The 21,569-nt window shown below is 48.7% G+C and overlaps 2 protein-coding genes across 9 annotated transcripts in view; one reads left to right on the top strand and one right to left on the bottom strand.

Annotated features, from left to right (window-relative positions):
- LOC148504797 (uncharacterized) overlaps positions 1-17,109 on the bottom strand; it is a 47,838-nt gene extending 30,729 nt beyond the window's left edge. Inside the window, exon 1 of one of the 5 annotated variants that reach the window (XM_088448324.1) lies at positions 17,011-17,109. The gene's annotated coding sequence lies outside the window, so the exon portion shown is untranslated. Of the gene's footprint in view, positions 1-16,793; positions 16,955-17,010 lie in introns of those variants that run through there. The other 4 variants (XM_088448326.1, XM_088448323.1, XM_088448327.1 and 1 more) reach the window with 4 other exon arrangements.
- LARP7 (La ribonucleoprotein 7, transcriptional regulator) overlaps positions 16,892-21,569 on the top strand; it is a 63,137-nt gene continuing 58,459 nt past the window's right edge. Inside the window, exons 1-2 of one of the 4 annotated variants that reach the window (XM_088448330.1) lie at positions 16,909-16,976; positions 17,295-17,363. The gene's annotated coding sequence lies outside the window, so the exon portion shown is untranslated. Of the gene's footprint in view, positions 16,977-17,085; positions 17,364-21,569 lie in introns of those variants that run through there. The other 3 variants (XM_088448332.1, XM_088448331.1, XM_088448328.1) reach the window with 3 other exon arrangements.

The following is a 21,569-nucleotide window of genomic DNA, read 5'->3' as shown; positions in this document are numbered from 1 at the left end:
ATCCGATGGGGTAATCAGTCTCATCTGGAGAGGATTAATTTCTGCAGAGGCCGGGAATGAAACTGGGCATATTCCACCACGTTGAACGTCGCCACCATGGATTCCAGTAACTGCAATGCTTAGTGTATCGACACTCGGCAACTGTGGAGGCATCTACGCACCCGCATCTGCAAAGTGGAGATCTTGTCTGCTGTCACAAAAATCCTTTGCTGTTGGGAATCCAACAGAGCCCCCAAATGGAGCATCTTTTGAGACAGGATCAGGGAGGACTTCTTCCAATTGATCAACCACCCGTGCATCTACAGCACAGATATCGTCAGCTGCAGGTGGTGGTGAAGTGCTTCTGGAGACCCCGCTAACAGCAAAAGGTAGTCCATGTATGGTAACAGACGGACCCCCTGCAGCCACAGATGGGCTGCCATAACCGCCAAAATTATTGTAAACACCCGAGATGCAGTACAGAGGCCAAACGGCAGAGCCCGAAACTGGAAATGTTGTTGTGACACAGCAAACCTGAGAAAACGCTGGTGAGCCGAAGCAATCGGGATATGTAGGTAGGCATCCTGAATATCCAGCAACACCATAAAATCCCCAGGTTCCATAGCCAGTATGATCAAGCGTAGGGTTTCCATCCTGAATCGAGGCACCCTGAGGAATACAGTCAGGTGCATAAATATTGGGACATTGACAGAATTTTCATATTTTGGCCTCTATTCACCACCACAATGGCTTTGAAATGAAACAAACAAGATGTGCTTTAACTGCAGACTTTCAGATTTAATTTGAGGGTAATTACATCCAAATCAGGTGAACGGTGTAGGAATTACAACAGTTTCTATATGTGCCTCCCACTTTTTAAGGGGCCAAAAGTAATGGGACAAACTAAACAATCCTAAATCTATCTTTCACTTTTTAATACTTTGTTGCAAATCCTTTGCAGGCAATTACAGCCTGAAGTCTGGAACGCATAGACATCACCAGACGCTGGGTTTCATCCCTGGTGATGCTCTGCCAGGCCTCTACTGCAAATGTCTTCAGTTCCTGCTTGTTCTTGGGGTATTTTCCCTTCAGTTTTGTCTTCATCAAGTGAAATGCATGCTCAATCGGATTCAGGTCAGGGGATTGACTTGGCCATTGCATAACATTCCACTTTTTAGCCTTAAAAACCTCTTTGGTTGCTTTTGCAGTATGCTTCGGGTCATTGTCCATCTGCACTGTGAAGCGCCGTCCAATGAGTTCTGAAGCATTTGACTGAATATGAGCATATAATATTGCCTGAAACACTTCAGAATTCATTCTGCTGCTTTTGTCAGTAGTCACATGATCAATAAATACAAGGGAACCAGTTCCATTGGCAGCCATACATGCCCATGCCATGACACTAACACCACCATGCTTCACTGATGAGGTGGTATGTTTTGGATCATGAGCAGTTCCTTTCCTTCTCCATACTCTTCTCTTCCCATCACTCTGGTACAAGTTGATCTTTGTCTCATCTGTCCATAGGATGTTGTTCCAGAACTGTAATGGCTTTTTTAGATGTTGATTGGCAAACTCTAATCTGGTCTTCCTGTTTTTGTGGCTCACCAATGGTTTACATCTTGTGGTGAGAACCCTCTATATTCACTCTTGTGAAGTCTTCTCTTGATTGTTGACTTTAACACATATACACCTACCTCCTGGAGAGTGTTCTTGATTTGGCCAACTGTTGTGAAGGGGTTTTTCTTCACCAGGGAAATAATTTTTCTGTCATCCACAACAGCTGTTTTCCGTGGTCTTCCGGGTCTTTTGGTGTTGCTGAGTTCTCCAGTGCGTTCTTTCTTTTTAAGAATGTTCCAAACAGTTGATTTGGCCACACCTAATGTTTTTGCTTTCTCTCTGATGGGTTTGTTTTGATTTTTCAGCCTAATGATGGCTTGCTTCACTGATAGTGACAGCTCTTTGGATCTCATATTGAGAGTCGACAGCAACTGATTCCAAATGCAAATGTCACACCTAGAATCAACTCCAGACCTTTTACCTGCTTAATTGATAATGAAATAACGAGGGAATAGCCCACACCTGTCCACGAAATAGCTTTTGAGTTGATAGTCCCATTACTTTTGGCCCCTTAAAAAGTGGGAGGCACATATAGAAACCGTTGTAATTCCTACACCGTTCACCTGATTTGGATGTAATTACCCTCAAATTAAAACTGAAAGTCTGCAGTTAAAGCACATCTTGTTTGTTTCATTTCAAAGCCATTGTGGTGGTGAATAGAAGCCAAAATATGAAAATTCTGTCAATGTCCCAATATTTATGCACCTGACTGAATGTTCAGGGACTTGAGATTGAGGATGGGTCTGTTTTGGTGGTTGACTGTCTAGGAAACGACTGAGTTCTAACCTTACCTGGGGCCCGATAGGTCCGAAAGGACAAAGTCTGAGACCCTGCGGGAGCAGGAGCAGAAGGCAGACAAGCCGACTTAGCTGCTGCCAATGTATCCACGATTTTGTCAAAATCAGCTCCAAATAGGACTTTATCGTTATAAGGTAAACACTCAAGGCCCTTTTTTGAGTCCGCATCTACCCTCCAAGAACGAAGCCACAAAGAGCGGCGAGCCGCAATGGCCGCAGTGGAAATCCTAGCATTCAACAAGCTGCCACCTAAGGCAGCCTTGTTAATATAGGTAGCCCACCAGATTCAACTGCTCCCTGGTCGCCTCCGTAGACAAGGGCCCTTCCAAGGTGTTTGCCCAACATTCCATAGCCCGAGCCACCCAGCAGATAGCTATGGCTGGTCTGCCCACTGCACCTGAAAGGTAATAGATGGATTTCAGGCAAACCGCCACCTTCCTATCTGTAGTATCCTTAAGGGATGACATGGAAGGCATAGGAAGTGTCGCGCTTTTAACCAAGCGCGTTACATGGGAATCCACCGCCAGTGTAGTTTCCCATTTATTAAAATAGTCCTTGGCAAAAGGGTAAGCATAGCCCTGACGCTTTTTCGGCTGGTAACGCTTTCCAGGTGTTTTCCAAGCCACCTCCAGGTGTTCAACCAGTTGATCAGACAAAGGAAATATAGCCGTGGTTACCTTTATGTCCTTGAAATATGCATGCTTGGACTTAGGTGCTGGAGGTTCGTCCTCCTCTATGACCAAGGCTGCCCGGACAGCTTGTATTATACCTGGAATATATATTTTTGATTTGGTCTCAGAGGATTCAGACTCAGATTCAGCCGGGAGCACCCCATCATCAGGTGATACAGCATTGTCATCATACAGAGTAGATTGAGACGACGGCAAAAATCTTTTAGCCGGTCTACTATGGGGATGCCTCCCCCTGCCGCACCTCAGCCACACTTTGTAGCGCAGTGGGAATCGTATTAACCCATGGAGGGGAGAATACCTGTATAGGTGGTTTGCTGAAGCAGGCTCTGAGAGGGCATAAGCTGCTGCTGTGTGAACCCTAGCAGGGAAAACATAGGAGGGACAGCTAAACGTCCCGCAATGGCCATAAGTGCTTGCGCAAAGCACAACCAAGGGGGTTCCTGCGGATTGGCAGTGACCGCAGAGGGACCTGGAGGAGCATAACATCAGATTCAGCACTCTCACAGAATGAGATTGCTGTCACTCACAAAATGGTGGAGCTACTAATTCACAGAATTGTGTGCTCATTGGAATACACACATGCAGTCTATGCAACTGAGGTTTGAGCAGTTATGTGGCTCCCACATCCCACTCAGTGCCCACAATCTTCCCATTTGATCACCAAAACAATCTCACTGGCTTCCAACATCCTTCTCACTGCACACCTTTAGAATGTAAGCTCTCACGAGCAGGGACCTCTTACCTCATGTGCTTCTCTTTACTACCCATAAGGGCACCTAACACGTGACTGCCAACTCCCGGCTGCTTATTGTGAGTTCTTCAATCGCTATTGCAGCAATGTATATAAATCGTGTCCTTGCTCTGCACTGTACTGTAAGTTACTTGTTTCCTGTTCACCTATTAGTTCTATGTACTATGTAAGGCGCTGTGGAACACTTGTGGCGCCATATAAATAAAGGATAATAATAATAATACATTTATCTCATTTAGAATACATGTTCAGCTCCATTTTTAAAAATATCATACTCTGTCTATGCATGTACACTTTCTTCCCCTATATGCCTCCATGCTACTATATATTCCCCAATCCCTACTGCTGTGTGGTCTCCCAACTGTTATAGTCTGTGTTCCCTCATCTGCACCAAAGTTTTTCCCCAGCCGCACCGCCCTGCATCCGTGCCTTCTCCAGACACGTTGCTCTCTTTCTCTCATCTGTGGTCCCCCCACCACCCGCACCACTCTGTTTTCCTCCCCATGCACACCAATCTGTCTTCCCCAATCCCTACTGCTGTGTGGTCTCCGAACTATGGTAGTCTGTGTTCTCTCATCTGCACCAATCTGTCTTTCTACATCTGCATCCGTGCCACTCTGTTTCCTTCTGCACCACTGCCTTTCCCTAAGTCACGCCGCTGTCTTCCTTTCCTCTGTGGCACTCTTTCTTCCTCCATCTGCACCACTCTGTCTCCTTCCCCAACCCGCACTACTCTGTCTTCCTGCCCATCCACACTAATCTGACTTCCCCAATTCCTACTGTGTGTTCCCCTATTTGTGCTAGTCTGTATTCCCTTATCCGCACCAATCTGTCTTTACCCATATGCACTGCTGTCTTCCCATGTTCATGCCACTCTTTTCCCCCCAGCCACATCGCTGTCCCCCCAAACCGTGCCACTCTGTTTCCCCCCATCCGCAGCACTGTTTTCCACCCATCTGCATTACTTTGGCTACCCCCCCCTCTGTATTGCTTAACCTTCCCTCCTGTACACACCTGTGTCCCACCTATCCACACTGCTGTGTCTCTTCCCCATCCACCCTTTTATCCCATCTGCACAGCTCTATTTTCTGCTTTGACCTCAGTTGCAGAGACTGCATGTGTGTATTCCAATGAGCACACAATTCTGTGAATTAGCAGCTTCACCATTTTGTGAGTTACAGCAATCTCATTCTGTGAGAGTGCTGAATCTGCAGTTAACCACAGGGTGTGATGGCATACCATATCTGTATTGCGCAAGGAACACATCCATTAAGGAGTCAGCCTTATCATAATTTCATTGCTTTTTCAAGTTGGGTTTGTGAAATTTCAGATCATGTCTAAGCAGCATTAATGGGACTTATGAAACCGTAAGGTTTTTTTGTCTATGGAATTTCATAGCATTTTTAAAATGTATTCACTATCAGGGTTTTGATGAGCAACCGGGCCACCTGCAGGGGAGAAGGGCAACAAAATGGTAAACTAACGCAGGTGGAAGAGGGGACAGCAAACAGGAGGTTGGTTTGGGAGGTGGAGAGTGCGAGATGGCTGTAGGCCGTGTGGGGTAGCAGCAGTGGTGCAGAGCAGTGGCAGCAGTGCAAAGGGGGCATCAGTGGGCGGCAGAGGGCTCACTGGTGGTGCATATGCACCTGAGAAAATCAAATCATTACGTCACAGATGCATGAATGCAGCAGTGAGATCCATCTACACATCTGTTAAAAATTGAATGTGTAAAAAAATAAAGGCATAGCCCCACCCCCTAGAGGACAACCAGCACTGGGCTTTGGACTCCCAGTACTGGTTGTGCTAAATACAAGGGACAAACGACGTGAGGATCCCCCGTATTAAGTACAACCAGCACCATACTTTCTAGAACCAGTCCTAGTTGCCAAAATAAGGGGGACAAATGACGTAGGGGTCCCCCGTATTTAGTTCAACCAGCACAGGGCTCTGAGCCGGTCCTGGTTCTGGAAATACAGGGGGGAAAAATGAGTAGGGTCCCCCTGTATTTACCAGAACCAGCACTGGACTCCATCTAGCGGAAAGGGGATGTGATGCCACAGCCAGGGGAGCCCTTTCACCGGGCCCCCCAGCCGCAGCATCACCCCTGACCGCTAGTCAGCCCAGGCCGAGGATCCCTGGGGAGTTGGGGACCCCCCCCAATAAAGGGCGGTGGGTGCCGGGTTGATTACATAAAGTGTGGTCCATATGAAAATATAAATATTGTCTTTTGCAGTAGTACTACAGGTCCCAGCAGGCATCCCCGCATACTGGTACTTGGAAAACCACAAATACCAGCAGGTGGGGCATTAAGGGCCTGCTGGCACCTATAGTACCCCTGCAAAAATATGAGATATGGTAAGAACTTACCCTTGTTATCTCTATTTCTACAAAGTCCATAGGGTTCCACAGGATACCTTGGGGTATAGGTGTGACGTCAGTCATCGGGCACCATAGAGTTAAGCTTTCAGCCTCCCAGGATGCACTAGGGTCCCCCTCCTATACCCCGCCCCCGAGCCAAGGCATCTCAGTTTTGTACCAAGCCATAGGCCGGAGGAGAAGGAAGAGAGAGAAAAAAAGATCTGGACACACACAAGAATCACATTCTCACCAGAGGGAGACGGAAAAACCGGTGACCAGAGAAAAGCCTATCTGCAGCACAGGTGCGACAGGGCGGGAGTCCTGTGGAACCCTATGGACTTCGTAGAAATAGAGATAACAAAGGTAAGTTCTTACCATATCTCATATTTTCTACTTCAGGGTCCATAGGGTATCCACAGGATACCTTGGGGATGTCCCAAAGCAGTATCCTTTAAGGATGGGGACGCTCCTGTGCAGAAAGGAGAATCCGCCGCCCGAAGGAAGCATCCTGAGAGGCGAAGGTGTCAAACCTGTAATACCTCACAAAGGTATGGACAGAGGACCACATAGCAGCCTTGCAGATCTGGACTGCAGAGGCACCACGTCGAGCTGCCCACGAAGGACCCACAGACCTAGTGGAATGAGCCTTCACAGGAGGAGGAACAGGCAGGCCTTCATGAAGATAAGCTTCAGAAATAGCCATACGGATCCAGGCTGCCAAAGTTTGCTTTGAAGCAGGCCAACCCTTTTTTTCGGAAGCCATAGAGAAGTGCGGTCAACATAAGTCCTCAAGGCCCGCACAACATCCAAAGTGGCCTCACCCACTGAAAGGCCAGGTGAGTTAAAGGCCGGAACAACGATTTCCTCGTTAACATGAAACTGGGAAACAACTTTGGGAAGAAATTCAGGACGAGTGCATAACACTGCCCTGTTCCCATGAAAAATCAAGAAAGGGGGTCTACAAGAAAGAGCCCCTAAATCAGAAACACGTCTGTCCGAAGCTATGGCCAGAAGGAAAACAGTCTTAGCTGTTAGCCATTTAAGATCCACTGAGCCCAGTGGTTCAAACGGCGGTCCCTGGAGAGCCCTCAGGACCACAGTCAAGTCCCAAGGCGCAACAGGTGGAACAAAAGGCGGCTGAATTCGCAGAACGCCCTGCATAAAGGTGCGCACATCAGGGATTGTAGCAATCCTACGGTGAAACCAGAATGACAGGGCCGAAACCTGTACCTTCAAAGAAGCAAGGCGAAGCCCATGGTCTAGTCCCGCTTGTAGGAAGGAGAGTATCGGAGACAGACGAAACTCCCGCGGTGCATAACCTCTCGGTCGACACCACTGGAAGAACGTATGCCATACGTGATCGTATATATCCCTGTGGAAGACGGCTTCCGAGCTCTTAACATGGTACGCACTACAGAGCTGGAAAACCCCCTGGACCTTAACATGGCTGTCTCAACAACCACGCCGTCAAAGACAGCAGAGTCAGGTCCGGGTGAAGACAAGGACCCTGCGACAGAAGGTCCGGTCGTAGCGGCAACCGCAGAGGAATGTCCACGGACAGACCCTGAAGGTCTGAGAACCAGTGCCGTCTGGGCCACGCGGGAGCTATCAACAGGAGCGTCCCCTCCTTCCTGTTTGAATTTCCGGATTACCCGTGGAAGAAGGGAAACCGGAGGAAACAGGTAAGCGAACCGGAACGTCCACCGGACGGACAGAGCATCCACCAGAGACTCCTTTTCGTCTCTTGTGCGAGACCCGTACACCGGCAACTTGTTGTTGTGCCAGGACGCCATGAGGTCGATCTCTGGAAGACCCCACTTGTCCACCAGCATTTGAAAAACGTCCGGGTGCAGGGACCATTCCCCCGGATGAACGACCTGGCGACTGAGAAAGTCCGCCTCCCAATTTAGCACTCCCGGGATGAAGACAGCTGATATGGCCGGAAGACTACGCTCCGCCCATACCAGGATCCGAGACACCTCTACGAGAGCCGCTCGACTTCGGGTTCCTCCTTGCCGGTTTATTTAGGCCACGGTGGTAGCGTTGTCCGACTAGACCTGCACTGGGCGACCCTGGAGAACCCGATGTGCCTGCTGGAGAGCATTGAAGACCGCTCGGAGTTCCAAGATATTTATTGGAAGCTCTGCTTCTGTCGGAGTCCACCTGCCCTGGAACAAGTGTGGACCCGAAACTGCTCCCCAGCCCCGAAGACTGGCGTCCGTTGTCAACAGGACCCAATTTGGTACCCAGAACGGACGTCCCTTGCGGAGATGGGTCATCTGCAACCACCAGGCAAGGGACAGGCGAACCTCCGGGGTGAGCACTATCGTCTGGGATTTTAAAGACTGAGGCAGTCCGTTCCATTTGGATAGGATTAGGTGCTGCAGAGGTCTGGAGTGAAACTGGGCATATTCCACCATGTCTAACACTGACACCATGGAGCCCAGTAACCTCATTGTAGAGTGTAGAGACACCCGGCGGCTGTGCAGACAACTGCGCACCCTCGACTGTAAGGCAGAGATCTTTTCCCCCGTAACTAAGATCCTTTGCTGTCCCGAGTCCAATAAGGCTCCGAGGTACAGAATCCGCTGAGACGGGATTAGAGTGGACTTCTGCCAGTTTAACAACAAGCCATGCCTGTGCAATAGGGCAATGGTCAGGTCCAGGTGACGCAGAAGGAGCTCCGGCGATACTGACACTAAGAGAAGGTCGTCCAAGTACGGCAACATGCGGACTCCCTGCAGCCGCAGAGAAGCCGCCATAACCGCCATCACCTTGGTGAACACACGCGGTGCTGTCGCAAGGCCAAAAGGTAACGCCCGAAACTGAAAATGTGGTCGCTGCGGATTGCAAACCTGAGGAACTGTTGATGGCGCAAAAGAATAGGGACATGCAGGTAAGCGTCCTGTATGTCCAATGACACCATGTAGTCCCCAGGTTCCAGCGCCAGAATGATGGACCGTAGGGTCTCCATCCGAAACTTCAGCACCCGCAAAGACTTGTTGAGAGCTTAGAGGTTGAGAATCGGACGATACGACCCATTGCGTTTCTGCACCAAAAAAAGATTTGAATAGAAACCCTGGCCCCTCTGGGAGAATGGAACAGGCACTATAACTCCAGCCTGGAGCATAGTGTGCAAGACCTTCCGCAGCTCCGTGGCCTTGTTCCGGTCTGATGGTAGACCCGTGGTGAAAAATCGAGCCGGGGGTCTGTGCCGGAAGGAGAGAGCATACCCGTGGGAGACCACCTCGAGAACCCAAGTGTCTGTCGTGGTGACCGACCAACACCGGGCGAACTGCAGCAGGCGGCCTCCCACCTTGGGATCCCCCAAAGGGAGGCCCGGACCGTCAGGCAACAGGCTTGTCATCTGGCTTAGGTGCCGGACATCTGGTACTCCAGGCCTGCTTCCGGGACTTAGCCGATTTCTTGGGGCCAGCCTGTCGGGGAAAAGACTGTGGTTTGGGCCCAGGGCAACGCCTCCAAACCCATTTTGGAATCAGCGTCCGCCTTCCAGCATCGCAACCACAAGGTGCGACGAGCAGCCACCGCTGCCGAAGAAATTCGAGACACCAGGGTACTAATGTCTAAGGCCGCCTCGTTGATATAAGTGGCCGAATCACGGAGATTACCAATCAACTCCGCCTGCTCAGCCGGAATCGAAGGACGCCTCCAACGTTATCCGCCCAGCGCTCCATAGCTCTGGCAACCTAGCAAATGGCCATAGCCGGCCGCGCTGCCCCCCCCGCAAGTGAATAAGCGGACTTCAGGCAGATCTCCACCTTGCGGTCCGTAGCATCCTTAAGGGAGGACATGGATGGCATTGGTAATGTGGCACTACGGACAAGACGTGTCACATGAGAATCCACCTGTGGAGGGGATTCCCACTTAGCAAAATAATTATCCACGAACGTATAAGCCACCGCCAGACGCCTCTGCGGCTGGTATCACTTGCCAGGCTGTTTCCACGCCTCCTCTAAATGGTCCACCAACTGACCCGAAAGAGGAAAGACTGTGGCGTCACCCTTCACATCCTTAAAAAAGGCATACTTGGATTTAGCCGCTGGGGGAACTTCGTCCTCAATCACCAAGGCTGTGCGGACTGCCCGAATAAGTCCAGGAATATACACCTTGGACCTAGCGTCCGCTTCCTTAGTACGGAGAGGTTCCTGATTGTAAGGATCCAGAATCTCCCCATCATCAGACGTCCCTTCGTCATCCTCATAAGGAGCCGACAGAGACGCCACCGGCCGTTTATGTGGCCACATCACAGACTCTCCTTGCAACACATCCGACAAGTGCTGTACAGAACTCGTCAGGGAGTTAACCCACGCCGGCTCCTGAGAAACCGGGAGAGGGGAAATAGGGAGACTGCGGGGTACCACCAATTGTCTTGGGAAACCCTGCATGGGTGACGACACCACTGACTGCTGGGACTAATCCATCTGCCTAAACGCTGGCTGCGGAGCTAACTGGCCCACTAAGGTTGTAAGCGCCTAAGCAAAACAAGCCCAGGGCGGCTCCTGTAGCGGTGCTATAACCGTAATAGTCCGCGCCAACGACAAACACTGCCGGCAGAGGCCCTCCGCGCTATCCTCCACCTCCGCTAAAGGTACTTTACACGTAGTACACTGCAGCCGGAGAGGAAAGTCACTTTCAGACATGATGGTAGAAAGTATGTGACCCCTCTCACCAATTTTTTTTAAAAAGGCGAGAGACCACCCTGCAGCACCGCGCCGCAAGGGCTTTAGCAGAAAGAACAGGGACAGTAATAAGGCTGACAGTCAGAAATGGAAAGTACAGGCAGCAGCGCTAGCACAGTCACATACAATGCAAAGAAACTCAATTCCTGCACTAACAGCGCTGATAAATCAACTACACAGACACAGAGTCTGGTAGGACACAGCGCTGCATACACAGACCTGACCACAGCGGAGGAGAGGTATGCGGGGGGACCCAGACCACGATGCCTCCGTCCAGACTTCCAGCAGCGTTCACCATGCGTTCTTGAAGATGGCCGCCGAGGAGCAGAGAGGAGGCTGGCCTGGGGGAGGAGCGCTGCCACAGGGCCAGTCAGCGTGTTGCAGAGAGGGCTGTGTGCAGCGGTGGAGGCCCCGGCAGTGAGACAGGGAAGGCGCGCTCCCCTGGCATGCATTTAACCCCTGGGACACCGCAGCGCTACCGCTCTGCTGCGGTCCTGCAGGGGGTAGTGGAAACGCAGGTTAGTACCTGGCTCCACGCTGCAGCCATTCCCCAGGGAGCCCCCTGCCTGGGGACTTCTGGACCATGTATCAGCGGGGACCCACCGCGGGACCCCGCTGCTTACCTTGCTGCCCCCCTTGAATCCGGCCATGGTCCTAAACATCTGGGGTCACTGCTAGCTGTGACCCCAGATGCTTACCAGCATCCCTGGATCGGTACCGGCATTCTGGTACCGGCGGGGGTGTAGGGAAGACAGCATGGACGTCAAAACTGACTGTCCATGCTGTACTTCCAGATGTGCAGCCACAGCTGCAAAACGAAAACTTCAGAGGCTCTTCATGGCCCCCCTCTAACAGGTGCCTCCGACTCCGGCCGGGCACCAAACTAAACTGAGATGCCTTGGCTCGGAGGCGGGGTATAGGAGGGGGACCCTAGTGCATCCTGGGAGGCTGAAAGCTTAACTCTATGGTGCCCGATGACTGACGTCACACCTATACCCCAAGGTATCCTGTGGATACCCTATGGACCCTGAAGTAGAAAGAAGTATTAAATTAAAACAAACAGACACCGTTTTTTAAAGTATTCTATTATGCTGCACCTTCACCTGTGAAGTAGCCTTTAAGCTCTTTTGCGCGGCCGCCGCCCATCCAGGGCTTCCGTGGTTTCTCCTTTCTTCAGCTGGTCTCTCCAGCTCCCCGGCTATCGACTGAATGGACGGGGCCTCGCGCTGGCTATATTTATGCCAGCCGAGGGGGCAGGGCGATGACATTGCGACCCGTGATTGGTTCGCGCCGGCCATTTTTGAGAAGGGCACGCTCGGTTCTCACCATTGAAGTCAAAGGTGAGAACAGCTCATTGGCTGAGAGGCGGAAGGCTCGCCTCTCTCAGCCAATGAGCGACCCGCATCGGGATTTCTGTACTGAAATCCCGGGCGGAGCTGTCATTCGGGCAGTAGTGTTCATAGAGAACACTACTAATGTGCCAGGGTCCGGGTATCTCGGTTTTTTTTTTTTTTTTTTTACCAAGAACCTGGATCGTGTGAACAGGAGCTGAAATACGCATAGGAGGAGGTGAGTTTCTATTACAGGTACTCCCCATTGGATTATCTACTGGAAAAGAGAATGGCTTCAGTGATACTAGGTGCGTATGTGAGATAGTGTATGCATGTGTGAGTACATGTGTGTGTGCATGTATGTTTTAATAAAATTTTACTTTTCTACGGTGTTGGTTTTTTTTTTTAATATTGCTTTTGCCCGTAATGCCCCACATGCTGATACTTGTGGTTCTCCAAGTATCAGCATGCGGGAGAGGCTTGCTGGGAACTGTAGTTCCACAGCAAAAGATAATATTTATATATTCCATATGCACCAAACTTTAAATAATCAACCCGACACCCACCGCCCAGGGGATAGCCCCGGGCTATCAGCATGGGGTGCCCTTTATTGGGGGATCCCCGGCTGACTAGTGGTCAGGGGTGATGCTGCGGCTGGGGGGCCCGGTGAAAGGGCTCCCCTGGCTATGGCATCACCCCCCCGCTACAAGGAGTCCGGTGCTGGTTCTGGTAAATACAGGTGGACCCTACGCATTTTTTCCCCATGTATTTCCAGAACCAGGACCGGCTCATAGCCCTGTGCTGGTTGCGCTAAATACGGGAGACCCCTACGTCATTTGTCCCCCGTATTTTGGCAACCAGGACAGGTTCCGAAAAGCCTGGTGCTGGTTGTACTTAATACGGCGGACCCCTACGTCGTTTGTCCCCTGTATTTAGCACAACCACTACTGGGGCTCCACACCCGGTGCTGATTATTTTCTAGGGGGGCAGGACCACACCATTTTTTTTCTTTTTACATTAAACACAGACGCAGGTATCATGGATCTACCAGATCCAAGCATTCTGTGTGCTGCTACCTCCCCCGGGTCCTAAAGCCTGCTACTGTCCCCAGGTTCTAGCCGCAGCTGGTTCCTGCTACCCCCCCGCGCGCCTTTCCGCCGGCTCCTGCTGCAGCTAACGCCAGCTTCTTTACCCCGAGCCCACCACCGCTAAAGCTCGCAAACAGCCATCTTTGTGCACCCAAGTGAAGCCAGTTATTACACCTGCTGGAGGCTCCTACTGCGGCTGCGCAACAAGTTGAAAAGTCCTCTCTCTACAATGGCGCATTCTAGAGGTTATAGATTAAAAACAGTAACTTTCTAATTTACCTGAGCCACAAAAGCACATACCCTGGCACTATAGCTACCTAATAGAAACCCCAAATCTAAATTCCACCCCTACCCTGAGTTGTGCCTTCCCAGATATCCCCCATAGACTAGAGCAGAAAAGGGTTCCTAATTGAGAATGTCAGAAAAAATTGACAGTTGGAGCTTTAGATTACTCCCATGTCTTCATTTTTTATGTTTTTGCCCTGAAATTTGGTATGCAGCACCGTGCGACAGTTCTACCCACCCCTACCAAATTTCAACTCGGTAACTCCTATAGCTTTTGAGGTGTAGCCCCTTGAACACCATGCCCCCCCCACCCTCCTTCGTAATTCTCTACGGAGAAATCCGTTTTTTTAGATGCAGCCTTAATATAAGGGCACGACTGTGCCCTTATGATGCAGGAAGGGCAGTCAGTAAGCCATCTGCATACACACATATATACATACACTGATGGGCAAAATTGCGCACACATTCTGAAATTTGAATGTTTTTCAACTTTGAATGCTTATAAAAACTGTTACACTTCACGCAGTGCAGCGATTCATATATCAAATTAAATGAAAGTTAATGCTGAATTCAACACAAGAAACAGAGGTCAAATATTTGCATTACAAAGGGAAGTTATGCTACTTTCAGTCAGACAAAGAAGCAAAGATGCGTGAGATTCAAGAAGCGGATTGTAGTAACAGCTACTACAAGCCAATTGGAATCGTCGGTCTGAGGACCAATCAGCTGACGTTTATGAGCAGGTGAAGGGTCATGTTCAAAGGTGGGAAAGGTCAGTTTGGCTGTTTCATTTTGCAGAATAAACTTGGTTACTGAAGTGCAACTACGGTTTGATGTTTGTGTGTATTGTTTAGTGCTATTGACAGTGTAAGAAATAAATACAACAATGTTGTCCAGGCAAAGTGGTGACTGGTCACCCAGGAAGAGATTCAGGATTGTGGTGTTACATGAAAATGGTCTTTCGCATGCAGCAATTGCGAGAGAAGTTGGTGGGAATGTGACAACATCAGGAGTACGAAAGTTTTGTTTACGCTATCAGGAAACACAATCTATACAAAACAAAGAAGGAAAAGGCCGGAAAAAGTGCACAACAGCTGTTGATGATAGGAGAATAAAACAAATTTGTGTCAGGGACAGATGGATGTCATCTGCGGCCATTAGCAGTGACCTGAGTGCAACTGGTGTTTTTGTCAATGTAAGAACGGTACGGAGAAGACTAACGGAGGTTGGACTAACATGTAGGATTCCCCGAGAAAAGCCATTGCTGAATAAAAAGCAGCAGCAGAAACTAATACAGTGGGCAAAAGAACACATTGCATGGACAGGGAATTGGTATGAAATACCGCCGGCCGCATGGTTCGATTCCCGTCAGCGGCAGCCCGACAGGAGCAGAGTGCGACGCAGCGGAAGCCCGACAGCGCTGGAAATCCCGATCGTGGATAGGTAAGTATTTACTAACCTAACCCTCCTTAGGGGTGCCTAACCCTAACTTCCCCCCCCCCAAGTGCCTAATCCCCCCTCTAAGTGCCTAACCCTAACCACCCCCTTCCCCGCTGCCTAAATCTAAGTCCCCCGGGGGGGTGCCTAACCCTAACCCTCCCCCTAGCCTAACCCTAACCCTCCCGGGGGGGGGGGGGGTGTGCCTAACCCTAAGTCCCCACCGGGAGCCCTAAACCTAACCCTCCCACCCCGCGGCTGTCCGCTCGCGGCGCCCGGCATCCCTACGATCGGGATGCCGGGCGCCGGTCTTCCGGCGTCGGGGAAATGCGGGCGTCCACATCTAGACGCCCGGTATTTCACCCTTGCTGGGAAATGGCAGTCGGGAAGCCGGCTGCGGTATTTAGGCAGTCGGCTTCTCGATTGCCTCCCATGGACAGAAGGTCAGTGGAAACAAGTGATATGGAGTGATGAAACTAAGATATCGATATTTGGTAGTGATGGCAGAAAATATACGAGACATCGCATCGGGGCAAGAGATACATCCAGATTGCATTCAAGTGACAACAAAGAATCCTACAAGTGTTATGATCTGGGCATGTATGACAGCAGATGCTGTAGGCTGCCTATATGTCATAGATGGCACACTGAACAGCAGAAAGTACATTGACACCATCCTACAACCAAAACTTCTACCTTCTCTTTTTCCAGATAATGCCCCATTTTTTTTCCAGCAGGATTCAGCTCCCTACCACACTGCACGGATATGCAAACAGTGGTTCATGGAGAATGACATACAGGTGCTAGGATGGCCATGAAACAGCCCAGACCTGAACCCCATAGAACATTTGTGGTTCCGTTTGAAAAGACTGGTACATCTCAGGCGTCCATCCAATAAAAGACAATTGAGGCTATAATTGTCTCATGGCACCACATAATAAAGGAAAAGCTCCAAACATTGGTTGGCTCAATGCCACGTTGCTGTGCTGCTGTCTTGAAAAATAAAGGATACCCAACGAAATACTGATAGGACAGTAACATAAGTACACAGGGATTTTCACCCTAAAGGGGGTATTCAATTAGGCTGCGGAAAGTTGGAATCGGCGATAAAAACGTCATTTTTGCCTATTTCAATTATTCCCGTATTCAATTTCAAAGACTTTTCGCAGGTTCAAAAAGTCTTTGAAAAAAACAGGGATAACTTTTCACCATGTTTTAAATGCGCCGGGCGTCTATTCACCGGCAGTGACCGGGTCACCGCACATTTCCCGACCCGCGGGTGAAGACGGCATCCGCAGGCTGCGAGGGCAGGGCGCCTTTTGCCCTCCTGAAGGACAGGGCACCGCGCCCCGCTAAAACAGCCTAGCGGAACGCTAGTATATAATATATAAATACACATGATGCAGGAAGGGCAGTCAGTATGCCATCTGCATACACACATATATACATACACATATATAATATATACATACACATGATGCAGGAAGGGCAGTCAGTAAGCCATCTGCACACACACACACACACACACACACACACACACACAATATTCAGGAAGACAGTCAGTAAGCCATCTGCATACACAATTTATGATCCGACACTGCCTTCTCCAGCAATCACTGCGCAGCAGCTGAGCTACAGAAAGAGAGGCGGGAAGGATTCCCGGGGACTGTTTGGGAGATACTAATCATTCTTGAACGTAATACTGTAGATTTTAAAACTATTATTGAAGATCCCCGGGTAAAACCCCAGCAATACCTGCTTAGAGAGACCGCTCTCCGTGTGTGTGATCTGTGTGACACTAATCTAAGAGACACGCACACCCACCATCACGAGCAGCAGCTTTACTCATCTTTCCCGCGTGTTTACGTCATAACCCAGCGCCGCCCCGGAGATATAGGTGCTGCTGTTTGTGTTCCTGACCCGGTTAGATTCGGGCAGGTATGATCTGTCATGTGTTTGTGGTGACACCTACCGCTGATATTGCTCTGCAGACGGACAGGGGTGCCGGCAAGCATCTGGCAGAGCGTTGTTACCATGGTAACGCAGGCGCAAATGAGGGCGCCCGTGGTGGGGTCTTGAGAAGCGCCGTGACGCGTAGGCTATGGCGTCAGGCTACGGCCTGCCGCTCTCTCAGTGGCACTGATGTTGGGATTGGCTGGGCTATAGTCATTGCTGCTGCTGAGCGGCAGGGTCGGGTTCTGTACTACTGGTAATTATAATAACACTGTGTGATTGTTGTTTTGCGGGGCGCTGCAGGCGGCTATTAGAACTCTTCGCACCAGTCAGCTGCGGATAGCACCCACACTACTGCCCGGCAGTTGCACAGTGAGTATACAGCTATTACTAGTACACATTGCATGTAACAAGTCCCGGTTGTAGCACAACAAGTGGCTTATAGTGGTAAATGCTAAAGAGACATGATGAGCCAGCTTGTACATTGTATAGTGCTGTGATAAAATTATATCCTATACACGGGATAGACTAGTGCCTGGACAGTCTTATTCATTAAGAAAACGAAGGCTGCATTTACCATGTAATGTACAATCCAATCACAAATGCAAACTGGAACTCACTTCCACCCTCTGTCAGACTAACCGCCAGCCTCCACCTCTTTTTAAATGAGCTTTTGAGACTCACTACTTCATAAAAGCCTATCAGCCCTCATAATACTCTGTTCTTGCAAATCCACCTACCCTCTCTCCCAGGTGACCCTCTTGGATTCTACTTTCTCTTTTGTAAACCCTCACAGACAGAGCCCTCTTTCTTTATGGTCTCCCAACACTATCCCCGTCATTAGAGCACATTTGTTCTCACCTGTGGGGAGAATTCAATTGTTTTTTGGGCACCCTGCTCCCAACAGAGCAATTCAATTGTTGCTCCGTTCGGGCGTCAATACTGCGGACGCCAATAATTTCTGCTTGCACCCTCCTAGGGTGGCGAGCAGATTCCTGCGAATAGTCCGGCTGTTTGCACATTTTTCTGGTCTCTGTCAGTCTTCCCTGACACACGCTCCACTGCACTCTGCATGTGGGGAGGGTAATGCCCCATAGTGGGGTGGGTGGAAGGGGATGTAATGCCCCAATTAAAAAAATATAGGGGATAGTGATTATAAATGAATTAACTGATACTGGTCACTGGGGGAAGAGGGTCCTATTAGCCGCACTTTCAGTGTCTCCGTACTCACTAGTTTTTGTTTACAGCCCCATAATGCTGCATACAACAATCCGTGATTAAGGAAGCAGGACGTTTTTACAGCCCTAAAAATACCAGGGATTATAATTTATTTATACCGGGTATTATGGGATTCGAAGCACACTGTAGATTGGGCTGGGGGCAGAGGGCTAGTACTTGCCTTCTTAATTCTAGATGCATTATCTGGTCCTCAGTGTGCGGTGCGCTCCCAGCCAATCAGTGACTGAGAGCAGCCGCATTACAGGACAGGTCTTCTAGTACAGCTGAGCCTGGGAGGCGACTGGACGACGCGCCCGAGAAGCCCCTTCTGACTACCACTGCGTGGCAAAGGTAAGTGAAGGGGGGAGGAGGGAGAGGGATGCCAGGTGGGGACAAGGGGGAAGGAAGGATATCGTTTTACAATTCAATCCCAGGATTGAGATTTCTTCTACTGGGTCCATAGGGATCCACAGGGATACCATGGGGATATTATGGTTGGAGAGACCAAACAGTGAAAGCTTCAGCTCCCAGGATTACTCGGGTCCGCATATAATAAATATATTATACATTATACCTAGCCATAGGATTTCAGTTGTTCATTTGTTGCAGCAGGATCAAGACGCACCTTTGTAACGGGACTGCAATCCTAAGCTTTTATTGTTTTTTTTTATTTTCATGTTTTTGGGTTGGCAGTACTGAGCGTCTGAATTGAGACTCATGTACTGCGACTCCATCTGCCTCCGCCTGGCCACAACACCAATAACTGGGCTGGTAATTTTCGGCAGGTCACAGCTGAGCTTGCTAGCAGCAATGCTGCAACCAGACGCACATAGATGTCAGGTAAGGCGATTACTCACTTACGGGGAATCTCGTGCGGCAGTCCTTGCTTCTGGTGTCAGAGACTTGCCAGAAGCCGCTGCAGTCAGGGCCCGGGATTGTCTGTGTCCTCACTATACCAACGGGGCCATATTGTCTGACGCCGGGGATCGGCAGCAGACGCTTCTGCCATGAGGCCAGCGTGCCCTACTGGTTAACGCAGCTTAGGGAAGGTAGGCGCTCCCCCGACCCAGATGCAGTCCTTACGAAGGGTTTCGTGCGTCTGGGTTGCTCCGCCTACCCTCCACGTGTATGAGACGCTCACGGTCCACGCTCAGTGCACCCTGTAGCTATTGGTCTCAGGAGGGTTTGGGTCAGTCTCCCTATATACCACTCCCTTGGTTAAGATATATAGTGCTCTATATCCTACCATTCCTTTGAGTAAGTTGATTTAGAGTCGATTGTAATTTTATTACATATGCATTGTATGTGACTGTTTGCTAGCTGCTGTATGGACACTGTCTTTTATTTCTGTCTGTTACTTATAGTTATCACTTTTTTTTTTTCTCCATCCTCTTCGGGTGGAGATTTTTCTCTGAGTACTTCACATTCATTAAGATTTTGTGAAGGCTGTCACATAACATTGCAATTATTACCTTTATTGAACATGTCAAAAGATAAAGGGATACAGGAGGGGGAGCCCCTTGTGCTGGTTTCATGTAAATCATGTATGGCCTATTTGTCACCTCAGAACATTTAGGATGGTGTGTGTGTTGTCTGTTATAAAGAGCCACCTCACCAGTCTAGTTTACCTGTCCCTGGACAAGAGCCTTTTTAGGTATCCTCTTTTTTCCCAGTGTCAAAGTCAGAGATAAATTAAATATATTAAATAATAATAATGACTATGCATTAAACTGGCATAGTTTCACAGAATCATGTTTGCTGGCCCAAGTTGGAACAAACAACAATGGTGTCATAAAATGTTTAATTTCTATTCACTAGCATTCCCTGTGTTTAAGGTACAAATAAGCTGACCCTCACTGGACAATGGATGAACTAGTTTAATGACCTCCACAGGTCTGCTGTACTGAGATATGATCTTAATTATACGTATCGTATACACACACCTGAGCACACGAATGCCCAAATCCATTGTTTTGTGAGATAGATAGCTTAACAATTATGTAAGGAACAGGTTTCCATACGGTCACACAGTGGAGAAAAATGCATCTGCAGGAATATATATATGTATATGTGTGTGTTATATCTAAATTAATGTATTTCTTTCTTTGAAATATATGTATATATTACCGTGTATCTAAAATGACGATTGGTGATGTTTTATTTCTGACGATGTTTTTTTGAAATAGTTCCTAAACAAATATTTAACTTTGCAAGTGACAAGTGATATACCAGCAAGTTGCAGCAACAATGCTCATTCTTGTGGCTGTGAGAGATTGGTTTTATTAGTCACAACTAACTTTCTTTGAGACATTTCTTCAAACCAAACCAAACTCTATTTTGTTATTTTTTAGAAAATTCACTATGTATGTATATAGGAAGAATTAGACATTTATATTACATGTCCAATGTATTATCATATATCCCAGTGTTTGTAGTTCACAACATACATATAGTTCAGGGATGGAACCACATATTAATATCATGTTTAGTATCATATTGTGGTAGCAGTATTCCGGAGATTGCAAATAGATTGTCGCACATAGTAGTAAGCAGATATTGTCAACACCGGATTTATGTTTAATAATAACACATAACAATGGATGATTTGAGCTAGCTTTTTGGAGGGAGCCCAGAGGAAATTCCTTTCATGGCATCCTGAAGCCTAAGCATCACCCACTGCTTGAAGCAGCCAATGACCCCCAGTAAACTGGAAACATCCCGTACCCTGGACCAATGTAAGGAGACACATCTTGTCATTAGGGACACCCATATTTTAACAGTATAAGAGTGGGCTCCCCAGATCCAGAAAGTAGTAGCTGTATTTCTACCAGTCATCTGGTGACGACTGAGCTCTGGATTCCAGGGGGGCGCATGCGAACGTAAGTGGTATTGTAACTCTGACTCTTTCTTGAAACTGTATTGTACCGCTGTAATACTTGTAATAATAATGTTATATATTCTTTCAATATGATATTTACTTTTGTGCTTTGGACCACAGAAACTGGTGTGTGTGTTTTCATTTGCTTTCACGTAAACTTATTATGCTTAGATATTTATTACTCTGTAATATACATTATAATTTGATATAAAGATAGCAACTGTTATGTATACTGTTAGTGTTACAGTAAGGGAAGGTATAATGTATGCATCATACAGTGTGTTCATAGTGCGTCCATATGTGCATCACATGTTTTGTACACCGTGCGTTCACATTTGCATATAGCCATACGCAAGGTGCGTCCACGTGGCGTCAGCAGATGTAGTATTTCACACCAGGTAATGAAGCAGTTTGTAGATCGTATGGCTGCTCCCACTATGCCGCCTTGGATGGGTGTACACAGCATGCTATGTCTGCACCTC

This window comes from Taudactylus pleione, unplaced genomic scaffold, assembly GCF_031769625.1.
Source record: "Taudactylus pleione unplaced genomic scaffold, aTauple2 ptg000454l, whole genome shotgun sequence".
Lineage (NCBI taxonomy): Eukaryota > Metazoa > Chordata > Amphibia > Anura > Myobatrachidae > Taudactylus > Taudactylus pleione.
The sequence above is the reverse complement of the archived record's forward strand: the minus strand, read 5'-3'. Positions and strand labels throughout refer to the sequence as shown.